The sequence below is a fragment of the Ambystoma mexicanum genome, chromosome 8, assembly GCF_040938575.1.
Source record: "Ambystoma mexicanum isolate Mex_15411 chromosome 8, UKY_AmexF1_1, whole genome shotgun sequence".
Classification (NCBI taxonomy): domain Eukaryota; kingdom Metazoa; phylum Chordata; class Amphibia; order Caudata; family Ambystomatidae; genus Ambystoma; species Ambystoma mexicanum.
Window position 1 is genome coordinate 930951328 of NC_090929.1, and position 13191 is coordinate 930964518.

Consider the following 13191-nt stretch of genomic DNA (forward strand, 5'->3'; position numbering starts at 1 on the left):
TGTGGTACTTGATGGTTTTAGAGGAACAGGGGAGAACCTGTTTTGATGAGACTTTCCTAGATCGGACTTGTCTCGAAACCTTGTCTGGGAAGAACAGGGGAGAAGGCAGAGAAAGAGGGAGGAAGTGTGGCCACAGAAGGGCCAGAGGAAGAGCAAGGAGTAGATGGAAGAGGAAGAGAGGAAGAGAGAGAGAACAGGATGCCCTGAGTTTTATAGATGAAATGAGAAGCCAGGGCTGTGCAGAGGCCCTGGGAGGGGTCAGTAAAAGTAGAGTCTGAAGCAGGATTGGCCAACTCCTTGCAGATTTTAAAGAATCAGGCCGAGTTGCTGGATGCTGCAGAGATTTGGGCTTGGATGAGGGCTCTCTTCTTGGTGTGGACAGAGAGCCGGTATTGCCTTTGGAGCAGGCGGCAGGCCAGTTTGTCAGAGGATGTACAGGAAGCATACCATTTCCTCTCAGCCACCCTGCACTTGCGTTTAAGGCTGACGAGGTCTGAGTCATACCAGGAATTGCACTTGGCTTTGGGCTTCAGGCAAATCCTCATGACAGGGGCAAGAACATCAAGAGTATCAGATATAGCATAGAGGAGCATAGAAAGGGCTGTGTCAGGGTGTGAGTCAGTCGAAGTGGGAGGGGGAGTGAGAAAGTGGCGGCAAGATCCTCAACTGACACACACTTCATGGGTCAGATAACTGAGAAGGTAGGTGGCAGTGCTGGAGTTGGCATGGCCTGAGGGGTTGAAAGAGTGAGCTGGGAGGAAAGGAGAAAGTGATCACTCCAGGAGAGATGAGTGTTGAGAGGGCTAGAAAGGGGAAAGTCTGTAGAGATCAGAGCCTCCAGGGCATGCCCAGCAGAGTGAGTCAGACTAGAGGGGAGGATAGAGATTAAAAGAGAGTCACAGAGGTTGTGAAAGAGTCCAGAGGAAGGAGAGGAAGGATCCAGGTGGATGTTAAAATCTCCAAGAAGGAGGAGTTGAGTGGTTGAGACCAGGAGGGAAAAGGAGAGGTCCGCCCACTCAGAGAGTAAGGAGGAGATCTGACTCAGTGGCAGATAGATGGTAGCCACAGTAAGGCAATGGCTAGGAGAGCGAGAGCCTGCAGACGAAGCATTTAAAAGAGGAGTGGACCTGCACAGGAATGACAGAGGCAGGAATCCACCCCGGGAAGATCAGGGGTACACCCCCTCCGGAACGATTGGACCTGGATGTGGAAAGGATCTTATAGCCATCAGGTAGGAGAGTGTCAAAGTTTGTGACAGAGCTGGCCATGAACCATGTCTTGATGGGATTGAGGACATTGAGGTCAAGTTCTTCCAGGAGGCGGCAGATGTCAGAAGAGTGTTTGACAGCTGTGTGAGAGTTGAGATGTGCAATATGGAATAGGTTGCCTTCTGGGGAAGGGTACAAATTAGAGCTATGCCCTGCAGAGGTGTAGAAGAAACCGGGGGGGGCAGAAGATGAAGGAGCAGAGGGCAAGCTAGCCAAGGAGGAGACAGCAGGGGGCGGCAAGGAAGACATGGAGGGAAGAGAGGTGACTGCAGGCGAAGAAAGGAAATCGATGAGGCACGGGAAGCGTCTATCAAAGAGGAGAAGGTTGGCCTGAGGGCCTTGTATCAAGACGGTACCATTCATGTAAACATTAATGATGACTGTAGAGGAGTGGAAGGTGGACAGCAGGGCCTCCCACTGTGTGCCACCATTAATGGGAGAAGAAGAGAAAGAAGAAAGCACATAGACCAAATGAATTCCATAGGTCTGGTGAGGGAACAACAAAGAGGATGTTGGTGAGGGTTTGCCTGGAGGAAGCACTGCTATAGGTGTCAGCGATAGGGAGTCCTGGGTTGGAGACCAGGATGTCCTTTTTAAACTTCTTATTACCAGATTTAGTGAGGAGAGCAGGATAGTCGATAGAGAAGCAGTTAGAAAAGATCAGAGAGACAGAGAGCACCATAGAGTTGGTGGGAAGAGGAGAGAAGAGGACGGGGAGGAGGTCACGGAGTACGGGGATTGGGACCACTAGGGAAGGACACAGGGATGGGTGCAAGCAGACGAGACACGGAGAGACAGCCGAAGACAATTGAACAAAATAACAAGGGCTCAGACAGTAGTAGGACAGTTTTCTGCTAAGAGGGCAAAACCAAAGACAATGCTACTTTCACAATGCAATTAAATACAACACACCTAGGTCAAGAGAGTCCTGTATAGTGGGAGAAAGGCCTAGGTTTCACAATGCAATTTGAATACTTTCAGAATGCAATTTAAATACTTTCTCAATGCAATATAAATACTTTCACTATGCAATTAAATAAAACACAGCTAGGTCTGAGAGTCCTGTATAATGGGAGAAAGGCCTAGATTACACACTGCAGTTTAAATATGGCCAATGACCATAGTGTTATCTCAGAGTGGCACAGGCTAATAATCACAGTATGATTATTGTTTGTGTAAGGTTGCTATGTGGCGGGTTTTCAGGGAAGAGTGAAGGCGCTACACCTCACCCGGGCCACTCCTACCTTATTAGTCGCTTCTGGTTGACAGCTGGCCATTGGCTTCTCCTGCCGACACCAGCAGACACTAGCTGGAGCCACCTCAGTCGGAGCCGCCCTTGACCTTGGGGTCCTTAACGGCAGAGGCTGCATGGGCAGAGGGCTGCCCTGGGAGGGCCAGTTAAGACCAGTGATCTGGCCATTCACGGAAGCAGAGGGGGGGTGGGCTGGGCAGTGGGAGGAGGGTGGGGAAGGGGAATGAAATGAACCAGGAGGAAGCAAGGATTCCCGCTGGGGCAGAGTGGTTCAAACAGGGCCTTAAGTTAAAAATAAATATATATATATATATATATATATATATATATATATATATATTTATATATATATATATTTGAACTATGCTCTGAAGGCTACTTTTTCCAGTCAGTCCCATCTTCTCTGTTGTTCCTTTGGGGTGGGTTTTTGTGTAGTATTATTGTTTTGTTCTATGTACAGATGGTGTGTTTAATACAAGTATATCTATTTTTATAGAACCTTGTTTGAACATTACCTTTGGTTGGACTGTGATAATATTGTGTGCAGGCCACTACTGGTTCACCTTCACACCCCTCTTGAGAGTATAGTCTTTCCTCAGCCCACATTACCACAAAAGGCAAAGGAAGTATATCTCTTGAATGCCTGTTTTACCTTTATGATTCTGTTGTGTTTTGGTTTGTAGAAGAGTGGGCTATTATACATAGATCTATTATACAGCTAACAAGCCGCAGATTCTTTTGTGAACCTTGCTATATCTTACTCATGAATAGACTCTGAGATTACAACCCTTTGACTCTTAAGACATAGTTTGATTTCAGTGTAACTTGATCGATGTGTGTAAAACATTGGGACATCTGCTTTGCATGATGCCATTTGCCTGACTGAAACCATTGTGTGCTTGTTGCTTATGTTTGTCACATCCATTTATTCTGTTTGTGCATTCTGTACTATGTCATTGATTTATTATTATTATTATTATTATTATTATTATTATTATTATTATTATTATTATTATTATTATTATTATTACTACTATTATCATAGACAGGGAGACCTGGACATGGTAGCAAATAATAGACCTATATCAAACATTGATTCTATTGCCAAGATTTATGTGCAGGTATTACTCCGGTCCCTGGAAACCTCAGCAGAAGAACACAATATTTTGTTCAGTGCCCAGGCAGGGTTCAGAAAAGGAGTATTGACCAGGCTTTTAGGCTGGATCGTATTCTCCAATTGTTTTCCACGCGTTGATCCAAGCTTATATGCCTGGCATTTGTCGATCTCCAAAATACCTTTGACGCCATTCCCAGAAAGAAGCTGTGGAAGGTGATGGATGATCTAAAAGTTCCTGGCCCTCTCTTCTAGTAATTATTCATGTATAAGAGGGAATGAAGGGGGCGAACTAACAAATCCATTGCCAATCGAGTTAAGGATATGACAGGGCTGTGTTCTGGCCCCCTCCTGTTTTTTTATACATCAACAACTTTGCTGCTGATATGCAGACACTATCGTTGGATGCACCAAGGTTGGATTTTGCCATATGGAGCCATTTGCTATTTGCTGACAACACCATGCTCTTGGCTAATTGCCCCAATGTCCTACAGCAAAAACGTGCATCCTATGGGCATGTATACACATTTGAGAAATATAACAGCATATCTCAATTGAGTCATTTCAAACTATGGAAAATACATTTCTGAATGTCTTTTAGTCATCGCAGCCAGTGCTCCATCGACCCCAGTGGCCCTATTAATGAGGCATGTAAAAATTAAGTATGTGGTGATGTTGAAATCTCTTTTGTATTGGATAAAGATATTGTCCATGACAGAGCTGGATTCCTACCAAGAGGGCCTATGCAAGTTTTACAAATGGAAGTGTTAAATTCATACCTTGGGTGAAGCACATTAAACACCTTCTCTTAGTCCTTGATCTCAACTCTTTATGGCTTCACCCCAAGAGCACAAATGAGCATCAAAGAGTTTGCTAAAACCGGGATCTTATGAGTGGGTTACAGGGACAAGACTGGACATATGTTATGCAGGTATTTTATCTGCTATTTATATGGTGCATAAATATAACATATCCATGGACCCTACCTTGACTCCCCAGTGGGAAGGAAAAAGAAAGTCTCATTCCTTAAATTTCGCGTAGGTATTCTCCCATTAACGAAGATTATGAGACACTAGGGGAAAGGGCTGTCTGCATATTGCCCAGCATGTCCCACTACAGATGAAGATGATGCACATTTGATGATGCTGTGCCGGCTCTATAAAGACTTGAGGTCTAAATAGCTAAGGCCACTATTATTCTCACAGGTGATATATACCAGGAGTGTGGCCCTTATTATTATGAAATTACATCTGTCCAAAGCTGCTTATAATGTGGTTTCTATGTTTATATTTATGACTTTTAATAAAAGGGAGAATTTTGTGAAAAACTGCCAAAAGAACTGTCTACCATGTTTTCATGGTGCAAACGTTATACAGTTTCTTTACATCTAGAGCAATGAATTGAAAAGTAGTGGTGGAAAATTGATTATATGTGCTTATGAATTGGCACCCATGTTTTATGTTTTTCAAAGATTATTACAAGATATTAATAATACTGTTATTAGTATTTTCTTATTATATATGTGCTTGATCTGCTTTTATGGTGTACAATCAAAATAAAGCTGAATTGAGATCAATTCAAGGAAGTGAGGAGCTAACATTGGGGGAGGAGGAGGATGGGCAATTAAGCAGCAAGGGATCGACAAGGAACCAGGGGAGGAAACAGTGAGAAGACAATTGTCTAGTCTTCGTTTCGGTGGGGAGCGGATGTGGTGCGGGCCTAGGAAAGGGGGCACCATTTCTTGAAAGATCTTCTTTTTGAAATGTAGAAGTGATGGAGTGAGTCTGGTGTGAGTAACAGAAGACGACAAAGTCATGGAGGGTGATACTGGCCAAGCCATCAAGTGACTATAGCCGGTCAAGCGGCACAGCGAGTAGAGAGCTTGCTTTGGCATTCGTGCAGAGCTTGCTAACGCAGGTTTGAATCCCAGCAGGGCCGAACTCAGCCTTTCATCCTTCTAAGGTCGATAAATAAGCACCACACACTGTGGGTAATAATAAGCAGTTCTCAGATACCTTAGGGTTTGTAGCGCTATATAAATGCAAAATAATAATAATAATAATAATTATTATTATTATTATACATTGATGCAGCCAGAGCGAGTGATGTCCGATTAAGGTTAAGGTTTTTTTTTTAAATGCGTGTAGTCCTTTGTGTCCAATTCTGGAGACATTTCCCGGGTGCCTGGGTGGTTGGAGGAAGACTTACCAGGAGGGCACTACCACCATCCAGATGAGAGAGGACCAGGGATTGGATAGCAGATCAAAGGTTGTTTACTGAGATGAAGTGACTGTTTTGTTCTGCAGGGGTGAAAGTTGCTTCTAAGCCATTGTGTTTTTCTTGCTATGTACTCCATGAAGGAGAGGTGTTTCCCAATTTAAAACTCAAAGAACCTGGTGCATTTGGTCAGCTGGGGTGTGAAGCCCTCCTGGTTAATAGAGGTGATCCAGGTCTGGAGGGCAGGATTTTCGGTGTTGTTGGTGAGCGATAGAAAGTCTGTCTGCATGGGGTTCAGCTTCAGGTAAGCAGTAGACATCTAGGACTGGATCATAGTGAGGTAGGCCTGGAGCCTGTGGATGTCTTATATTGAGGACATCTTGAGGTACAGCTATGCGCCATCTGCGTATTGGTGGTTGTGGATATTGTCTGGGGCTAGGAGGGTTCCAAGAGGTACCTTGAAAATGTTGAAGATCAAGAGTGGGGTGTGTATCCTTGCAGTCATGCAATGATGATCTGGAGGTATCCATTTGGATGAATTGGTGGTGATTTGTGAGGTAGTATTTGACCACAGGAGGAATGTCTCCATCATCCTCTGCCACGATTCATGCCCCTGTCCCCCTCATGTATAGCAGCCCCCTGGCAGCAGTTGGGCTAAAGCCCTTCACACTGGCCCCAAGGACCTTCAAACTCCATCAGAAACATACATGGAGTCAGTCCTGGTGCCATTGGTGCCAGGCTCATTATCAGGAATAAAGTAATACCAGTTTTGGACCTTAATCCAACATGGAGGCCTATTACACATCTCAGTTCTTTAGAACCAAGCCATGCGGTCTAGTGTTTTGTATGTGTTTCTGGGCCTGGAACTACTTGGCCTGGAACAACTTTACCTGGGCTATTTAAACCACACCCAAACAGCAGAACACGCTTCACGTTATTCTGCACTCCTGCAGCATAACGCTCACCATGTCCAGCTCCTGCTCATCTGCTTCTCCGGTGGCCCTATCCTGAAGCCCTAGATCCGGATTCCATTAATAACCTGGAAGAACAAGAACAGCATTAGCGAGCAAGAACACTTACCTGTGAAGTAACCGGCCTTGAATCCATCCTGCGCTTTGCTTACCGCGCCCATCTCCGGGGTTTCATCACAACCTGCAAGGGAGAAGGAACAAGGTCAGCATTAACAAAGCACTTACCTGGGCAAGCAGCGCTTCGATCGCTCATCACTCCGGTACATCACCACAACCTGCACAAAGAAGAGAAGAGAACACAGGTTAGCAATTAACACCAATAAACAGCGCAGCGCCCCGCGCATGAATAAATCACTGTGGTCTTCGCCATCGGCGTGGCAACTCCGAGATCGCAACCATCCCTGTGAAAACAAAAGAGACATTGTTAGGGAACAGCGTAGTGGAGCAAGACGCCGGGAAGACAGAGAAAATGGAGGGAAAGAGAGAGGCAGAATAAAGACGGAAAAGACATTATAACTGACCTGGAAGACAACAAGCAGAGTCGGAGTCACAGCTGGACTGTACCCGACATAAGGGCACACGGACCAGTGAAGCAACTAGGTCCACGGAACACCAACCACACACCCCTGCACAGAGACGCAGGACAGAGAGTTCAACGCACAAAAACCTAAGGTGAGCAATAACCCCAAGGGAGGGGATTTGGACCAGAGGGAGGTGGGAGTCCACCCATCACAGAACCAGTATCTTAACCCTACATTCTCCTGTTATAGGTGCTACCCAACTTCTGAGAGCAGAGAGGGGTTTGCGATAGTGCTTAGACCTCCATCCATTATTGTGTGGCGCCCCCGTTTATACCAGGTGAGCATAAAAGAACGCAAAGCCTCAATTAAAACATCCACCTGGGCGTCATGGAAACATCAGAGACTGACCAACTAGCCCAGTTACTGGGAGAATTACGGGCCGAGGTGCACTCCACCCGGCAAGAAACCAGCACCCTTAGGAGGGAGTTGATTGTCACCAAGGACCACACCGATGAATTAGCCAGACAATTGTTCCAAACACAAGCTGGGCAGGGTCTGTTGCCAGGAAGTATTCTGTCAGTTCCAGCCACATCCATCAATCCAGTGCAGGAGGTCCTCCCAGGGGCAGTTCCTTTGGCCACACCAAACGTTTTATGGGGGACCCAAGAAAATATGCAGTATTCATGAACTAGTGGCACCTCCATTTTCTTTGGAGCCGGAGCCTTTGCTAACGACCAGTCACGGGTTGCCTTCATTCTGTCATATATGAGTGGCAGTGCCGCGGTTTGGTCCATACCGTTAGTAAACCAGGATGACCCATTCCTGTGGGATTTCAGAGGGTTTCAACAGGAGATGGAGAAGCTGTTCACCCGACATACCCAGGGCCAAGCTCTGGATAACAAACTTCTGTCCCTCCGCTAAGGGAGCCAAGATTTGTTAACAAATATCGCCACTTTTAACAGACTTGTCGTTGAAACTGGGTGGCCTGAGGAGAAACGAACAACGTTATTCCATCAAGGATTACGGGGGGAATTAAAAGACGTCCTAGCTTAGGTGGTAAACCCACCAAAAGACTGTGCAGAGTTCATCAACCTACTGGTGCAGCTAGACCACAGGCTGCAAGATCGAAGGACAGATCGAGTCAGAACGGAGAATCGGACTGTGTATGTACGCTCAAAGGAGAACAGTCCACGTTCATCAGAAAACACTTCGGAACCCATGCAAATGGGGGGGGGGTAACAGAGACCATTAACCAAGGCTGAAAGAGACAAAAGGAGACAACAGCAATTATGCCTGTACTGCAGAAAATCAGGTCACTTCCTCAGAGAATGTCCCGTAAAACACCCTAGGGGAACAGTTGGAGCTACAGAGAAAGAAGGAGGAGAACAAGAGTCGGTAAACTTCCAGGCCCGGCAAGCGTAGAGGTCCGTTTGTCGAGCGAAGGAAAAGAGCCACAGACCTCACACCTTGCCCTGCCTGTGATTTTGATTAGTCACCAACAGAAATCTCAGATGCATGCTGTGGATGCATACATAAACAGAGGAGCCGTTGGCAACTACATAGACCAAGCCCTGGCAACAAGCATGGGGCTTCCCCTCTGTCAGAAAACGACAAGTGAGAAGGTCACCACTGTCGACAGCACAGAAATAGCTTCTTGTCCTGTAACTCAACGCACAGCAGAATTGACCCTTCTGTGCCAAGACGGCCATCGGAATGCCATTGCCATTAAACCTTATCAAGGCCCCTCAGTTCCGGTGATTCTAGGGATGCCGTGGTTGGTGGCTCACAATCCTAAAATCGACTGGCGAGCCAAGAAATTAGCCTTCTCCAATGAGTGTGCTCATGCGTGCTACCAAGTGGAAATGCCATTGTCTGACCCAGAAACACCTGTCCAAGATAAAGAGGCATTGGTACTAGGTGTGTGAAAACAAAATCAAAATATCGAGGCTGAGTACCCCAAAAGGAAATACACCGAACAAGGTTACAAAGGAACATACAAAGTACTTTATTTTATACTGAATCCAGTTACAAAGATTTCCAGAGCAAAATCAGATAGCTATCAACCCTCAGTACAACACAACGAACTCCAGCGTGGTTCAGTGTGTTCAGTGAGAGACGTTGTACATTAGAATGCATTCGATGTCCAGCCCCACTTCGGGTTAATATTCCACTTAATACATCTAGGGTTTGTGCCAAGTCTCGAACAACCGCATATAACTGGTTTGCCTTTAATACGTGTATCAACAAGCCTATGCAATAACTATGTATTCTAAGATTTTCCATGCAGGCCTTCTCAAACATTAATACAATGTAGTTTAAACAGATGTTCTACGTTCAGTATTTGAATACATTGTTTCAACATATGCTCGTGGATTAGTTTCATTACACGAGTAATCCTTCTACACACAGGTCAACGAAGGACAAGGTCTCAGTTCACGACCTCAACAAGTGGCCTGCAGGCAAGTTACATATTAGCTATGTACAGAGGTCAAGACGGCCATGTTGTATTCTGGAATGACATCGCCCACCATTTTAACTCACAGGGTGACTTCTACAAAGCGAATCCTAAAATGGCGGATTGACCTAAAATGGCGGCTTGCATTGATTTAAGGTCAGGACCTTGCAACACGGATTCTTTTGCAAGCGACTTTCGAGCAGCTTGGCGTAGGCCAATATTAATATATTTATTGCAATAGGAGGCACGATATAATTTCACTTTTGACAAACCCTCCTTTTGGCCTATGCCAAGTGCTAAAACTACTTTGGATCTCCTTGCAAATAACTCCATGCATCATCGTTTATGCACCCTGAATCACTATCGAAAATATCTATTGCCATTAGGTCATTTGCTAAAATATCTTTCAACACATTCTCCACCACGCTCAGCTAGAATGACATCTAATGCCATTCGGTTTGAAGTGCTACTAATCTTATTGCCTTTTGTTCTAAGGTCATATTATAGAGTATATCTGTGGTCCGGTTGATGGTTCTCTCCAGTACTCTCGCTTGCTTTCTGATATCTTCTGAATTCGCTATATGCCCCAAAATGGCACAACTGATTTAACTATATCTCCCAAGATTTGTGCTGGGGTGTCTCCATTCTCGTCCCGAAGTGGACGAGCCTTCAAAACGTCTCTTGTACTAGCTATGAACACCCCAGGTAACAGGATCCCTAACTAACAGGTTCCCTGCCAATCCCTGGGCAACCATGGGAATGCTACATTACCGCAGACAAAGTAGACAGGTTCGCCTACATACAAAGGTCTGTTTTCCCCAGTCAAATTTGCAACGTTGGCACAACCTAGAAAACTTCCCATTGACTGAGTTCCATTCCTCTGTATGCAAAAAAAAACTGTATTAGGGCTATGGTTAACAGTGTAAGAAGGAGGCATGGCATCCTTATTGCCTATTGGAGCCATCTTAAAGGAAATCAAAGATTGGAAAGGACGAGACAGTTTTTCAGAAGGCCTAATAGAAGCAACATTCGGTTTACTCCTGTTTGCGAAAAGCGAGCATCCCAGGGGAGTCAAAACACGTTTCTCAAAACTATTCAAATTGGTGCCATCAAAGTTCTCTGAGATGCTATCATTCCACCGGCCAAAGAACAGTGCTCTACAAGAAGCATAGCAAGCAGTTGTCAAAGGTAAAGGATGAATATACCAACCTAGCCCTTATCCCTGTGTTGCGGTAAATGTGAGCAGACCCAACAGTTAGATTTATTAAAAATGGCATGCGTAGCATTCATGATAAGCAGTAGAGTATTATTGTGGTACCTTTGTCTGTGCTGAGAATCCCTAGGGGATAGAGTATGCAAATGTACAAAGGGAGTAGGAACGATAGGTGCACTTTCAGTAAGCAACAAAAGTTCTAAGGAATGAGTTTCCTCGAGGTACCCCAATCCTAGGGCAGCGACTATTAAAAACCCAAATATCATTATAAAAATACAGCAATACATATTCGAGGCCCAGACATTTTGTCCATTGTCCCGGTTGGTCACCCCCTTATTTACAAGCCCCATACGAGCGGCAGCGGTAGCAGGCATTGTAATCTTCAAATGGATACCCCAAAGTTCGTTGCTGGCGACCTCCCGGTCGAGCGACTTCTTAGTCCTTCCACAACCCTAGCCACCAGAATCCCCTTTCTCAAATTTGGGAAAAAACAAGCCCTCGATGATCCTTTTCTTCTTCAAATGCACAGCCGAACCGTGCCGTAAGTCTATCAGATGCACAGCAAAACCGTGCCGTAAGTCTATTTTCGTGGACGTAGACTGTACCTTACTTTTCCCGGTACTGATTGATCCAGAAACAATATGTCGTCACTTCCTGCTGGAAGCAACGTATCTGAAGCAAGTGAAGGTGCTGAATTTGAAATAGCAGTTTCCGTATGCAAAATTTTTGGGGAGTGCGGAGACAAAATGGCAGCTTCCCCAAGTCTCACGGGCTCAGAGAGATTCTCCGACACACTCTCAGTGCTACTTACTGCTTTGGGATCGTTGGTTCCAGTATCAGCGAGGGGTTCTGTTTCTTCTGTAATGTGTGGCACAGGGTGAGGAAGTTTCTTGACGTGCGATGCGTGTATCCAGTTCTTTCTCCCAGCGACTCGCACTGCTGTCTGGGTGACCAACAGGACTTGGAATGGCCCACGCCAGCGAGGCGCGAGGCAAGAGGAATGCTAGAAAGACTTGATGAGCACTCAGCTTCCAGGCCGTATGCTGTGGCCCGGGCCCTCATATCGCACAGGTAAAGCTTCTCATACCTGGTGATAAATCAAATACAGGTTTTTAGTCAACTGGCTACAATAATCTGAAAGTAATACATTTTCAACATGTCTTAATGAGTTACATCTAGGAAGGTTCCAAATATTGGCTTGTTTCCCCATTACCACCTCAAATGGAGAGAGCCCAGTCTTAGTTTGAGGGGTTGTGCGCATGGATAACAACACGATCGGCCATTTTAGTTTGGTGCCGGCACACGTCTTAGTGAGCTTGTTCTTGATGATACCATTGTGTCTTTCTACTAGTCCGGCGCTCTGAGCATGTCTGGCTGAATGGAACCATTTGTCAATTCGTAAAGCCGTACATATCTGCAGAATTACAGCAGCGACAAAATGTGGACCATTGTCCGACCAGATAACTCTTGGCAAACCGAACCGCGGGAAGTATTCCTTTAACATGATTTTTGCAGTAGTCATAGCCGTAGCATCTTTAACAGGGAAAGCCTCAACCCATTTACTAAACGCACAGATAACCACCAGTACATATTTCTTATTATCGCATCATTCCATTTCAATAAAGTCAAAGTGGATCACTTCAAAGGGAATAGAGAGTGGCCCAAAACTACCCCTTGGCGTTATTGTCCCCTTTCCCATGTTGTGTTGTAGGCAAATCATGCATTCCTGGACGTAGCGCTGGGCAATTTTCGAAATTTTGTCATTTACCCAAACTTTCTCCAACATTTTTGTCATCTTCTGGGCACATACATGCGTAGGACCATGGGCCATGATGACCATCATCATGACATATGCGTCGGGGAGTAGCCATTTCCCTTCTACTATGTCCACCCAAAACCCATCATCATCAAGTTTCCCCAAGCCTTCAGCCCACCTTTTGGATTCTTCTAACGTGGCATCAGCTTGGATATCCCGTACAGACCCAACACCCTCATCCATTGCATAAGCATCTACAGACTCCCATGAAACATACATCTCCGTAAGGAGATCGGTAGCAGTTTGCCTAGCTAACTGATCAGCGAAAGCATTCCCTTTCCCTATATCATCTGTAATCTTTCGATGTTCTGCACATTTCATAACTGCTAACTGGGGAGGGAGCGCAAGCGCTGAGAGTAGTTGT